This window comes from Morone saxatilis, unplaced genomic scaffold (assembly GCF_004916995.1).
Source record: "Morone saxatilis isolate NCDOM2014 unplaced genomic scaffold, NCSU_SB_2.0 Contig6, whole genome shotgun sequence".
Taxonomy (NCBI): Eukaryota; Metazoa; Chordata; class Actinopteri; family Moronidae; genus Morone; species Morone saxatilis.
This window is the reverse complement of record NW_023340206.1, coordinates 11,598,136-11,602,271: the sequence shown is the minus strand read 5'-3', so window position 1 is coordinate 11,602,271 and position 4,136 is coordinate 11,598,136.

The window sequence follows — 4,136 nt, the reverse complement described above, 5'->3', positions numbered from 1 at the left end:
AAAACGCCTTCAAGGGCAGAGTGCACCACCACAGTCACACTCGTCCGAGTTCCACAAACCCGATTGCCGGAGCTCACCCGAGTGCGTCTCCTCCTCCCTACTGGTTATCTACGAAGAGCCACAGAAAAACAGAGCAGGGGGGCTCACCAAACACAGCCGCAGCCCATTTGACCACAGGGGAGGCCTGTCAATGGCCCAGATAGTTCTGGTAATTTCTCAGAGTTGACTCTACTGCTGCTGCTGTGTTTTACATATTCAGAGAGGGAATCGAATATGGGGGGGGAGGCTCTCTTTGTTCTGGCGAGTGTGTGCTGGATCGCCGGGCCAGGGGCCGCGTTCTCCTCCACGGGTACGCCTTGAAGTCGAGAAAGGCATAAGGTATATTTGAAATACTGAGGAGAGAGGAAAAGAGAAGTAAACAGGATTAGCGATATCAGCTGCACTTGCAAGGGAATGCACACACACAAACATGCACGCATACTGTATATATTTGAGGATGGAAATACATACACTCACACATGGATTTGCAAATGAAACATGAATAAGTAAAGCAATAAAGCATTCTCTTGATACGCAGGCCTCAGTCAGAGAAATATTACTCTGCTCGGACCATGTAGGCAAATAAGTGTTTTTCTTTATCTAAGTAGTCAAGCATGATTCTGAATGGAATGATAATTGACCTAAATGCTCCTCTTCTGTGAAGGCAATGACAGCAACTCATGGCTCATAATGCCATGGGAGCGCGGGAGGCGAATATGAGGGAGGCGCCGATGCTTCAATTGCAACCAAACAGGCGATCAGTTAAAATAAAAAAGCGCGCTCGCCACTCAAAACGTCAAGAAAATGAGCGTGTGTGCGTTTCCCCCGCGGCGCCTTGAAGAATGAACGTGATTTTCTGAAACTTGTTTCTGCGTGTTTTCTGAATATCACATATCAGAGCGGCCGTTATTTTGAAAATCAACACCCTCCCCCCCCCCGTCCCTTCCCACACCTTTCTCTCCACCATCCTCCCTCCCCGCCCGCCCCCCCACAATACAAGCGGCGGATGGTGCTAATTTCAAAAACATCATCTCCTCCACGCCGAGTTCAGGAAGTTGATTTATAGACGGTGCTCGTGGAGTTAATTGCAGTGCGCGACACCAATCAGTCTTTGGGAGATTTCTAAGGCAAGCGGGGATTAAATCGACCCCCAGCACAAACAAACAAACAAACAAACAAAAACATATTCATATCTCCCATGATCTATTATCAATGTTTTAGATTGCCGGCCTGCCTCCAAGATGCCCCCTTTTTTCTGCGAAGATTCAATAAGTTTGACAGAAACATTGTCAGCCACCGGGGGTGTCTCTTTATATCGGCGCTGCCCAAACAAATCTGTCTTTGGGAAATGGAAATGTATTGTGTTAACTACGCCCAAGTGAGTTGCAGGCACCCCCACCCTCCTAGCACCCCCCTTGTTGGCACTCGAGAGTTGCTCTCTCAACAAAAATGATCATCGTTGTGTTCGGAAGCATTCACTCTGGATTATAGAGACAGAAATGCTTTGATAATGATCTGCAGGGAGGACGGTCGTTCAGAAGTTTGTCAAAAAACACTAAATGTCAAATCCCCGGCGGTGGTATCTAACATATCTGGTGGGTTGTGACAACAGGCTGTCATGCCACACACACACACACACACACACACAACACCAACAATTAAACACAAACAACACACACACACACACACACACACACACACAACACATTTAAACACACACACATCCTCCTCCCCTCCCAGAACTTGGCCCAATGAAGACGTATGCCTCTTATTGCCTCCCATGCCTCCTCACTGCTAATTGCCACTGAGAGAGATGGGGGAGTCGTGGAGAGCCGCAGCTTGCAGACAACAACAGCAAGCAGTGTGTGTGTGTGTGTGAAGTCGTCTGGCAGAACACGTATGTTCAGGGACACAAAAACACTGCAGGAAAATAGAAACAGGATTCGGCGCATTTGTTGCAAAGCTGTCAGAGCTGTTTGTGTGCTAAGTGGTTACGTTTGTTAAATGTATTTCTGTCAAAGTGAGTAAAGAAGTTTTTAGAGGGGCTGAAAAACAATCATTTTGTGATTGATTTAATGATAGCACATGATTTCAGTAAACATTGGATAGTAAATAAAGATGGTTCTGTGCAACTTAAATCTTATTTTCATAGTTGGCACAACTACAGCACGTCAAAGTTGAAGCAAGAAGTTTGTCTGTAAGCTGTAACAGATGTTTTATGATATGTTTTATCTTCCGAATAAGTTTGTGAATCAAATGTCTTGCTCTAGGTAGGGCCACCGTAGTTTCTTCAGTATTCAATTGGTTGTAATCTGTAACTTCACTGCTAAATCCTACCCATTTAATCCTTTAATGATGACCTCATTTTGTACTAGTAAATGTGACATGAAAATAACATCTGATGTGCAAACCAAATAGATTTTTAATTGGATAATAAGGAGGGACCTTCGTGTTGTCTTACATAAGAACACTTGAAATAAAAATGTTTTTAACTGTTTTGTGTGTCTTTGAATTATTTGTCTCCCATATTTGTATCTCATAAAAACTGAGCCTGAAAGTTAATTCTTGAGCATCAATGTTGTAGTTTGACAAAAAAAAAAAACACTCTTACCTGTTTGTTTTTACTTATTTCCATATTTAGGTCACACGACGACAACTGAGCCATTTTTACGACAAGTGGGCAAACTCCAGTTGCTGCTATAGACCATGAGATGTGACTGAAAACTCTAGAAAACACTAGTAAGTGGATTTTTGTACTTTTTACTCTGCAGTATAAATATTTTAGGTCAATCCAACCAACCCCTCCTCATTCAAATCTTATTCACATCCCTCCAGCCACTTATCTTCTAAACTTTTGTTCGCCGCAAAATCCTGCTTCGGGTCAGAACTTAGAGTGAAATGAGTGATGCTACGTGCACCAGTTTTAAATTCTGCCTCTTACTCTAACTGACCTTCAATTTCAATTTGTAATTAGGGTTATCACATAACAGAGAACTAAAAATAAAATTTTAATTTAGTTACGACCTAATGTTATTTTTTGGGGGGTCTTGTACAGTTGATTTCAAGGATGAAGAACATTTGAAATTGTCAATAAGATGTAAAGTCATGAATTTCTGCATCACGACTAACCTGAGAGAAGCAAAAAAGTGACTAAGGGCACAGGTTGATATATTTATACACGTCTGGAGCTCATTCTGTGGTAAAAAATACAACTCAATCACCTTTTGTCTGCCCACAGAATCACTCTCTCACGCACACATCATGTAGCAGCTTTATAATTTAAATGTTAATAACATCACAGGTTTCACTTCTTCAGTGGGTCGCTTTAGGAATAGTCGATCATGCTCACAAATGCCGACTGGCAGGTACTAAACGATGAACGAGTGGAATTCCTCTTTAAAATGCTAATGAGAGCTGAAATCTGTGTGTGTGTGTGAGAGAGATTGAATGAATGCACTTCACAGACAGGCGGCTACTGTATATGCATGAGCGCTTGTGTATGTATTCACAGCTTCTAAATGAACTGCCAGCTTTCAATATTATTACACTGTGACCTTTTAAAGGAACTGACATAATATATAGGATTTTGTTCATTATTGAGGAACTTTGTGCAACACAGGCTGTTATTTTTGACAAGTGAGGTCGCAAGAAAGCTGGGAAGAGAGTCAGTTTGTCTCACATTAGCTCCTGATTGAAGTTTATTATTAAAATCTGCACTTTTTAGTCAATTTCCAGAAGCTTTATGCTATAAGAGTTTCCCGCCCGCCCCTCGTGTTTGTTTTGTCTCTGCATATGGCCGGAGAGTGGCCGCGCCCGCCGCCTGCCGCCCGCCACTGCCGCTGACAGCCTCCCCGGCTTCCCAGAGAGCAGGCAAACATCTTGAGCGGGTACAAACGTGGACCGACCCTCCCTTTGGCTGACGTCCAAACTCCGTCTCGCGTCTTCTGGGAGAACAAGAGGAGAAATGGAACAACTGGTTTTAATGAAACAATTACAAGACACTAATTATTATGTTAATGTTTTGCTACTATCATCAGCCACCGCTAACAGCCTACTGCACCTAGAGGTTCAGAGCCTGCCGTGTGTGTGTGTGTGTG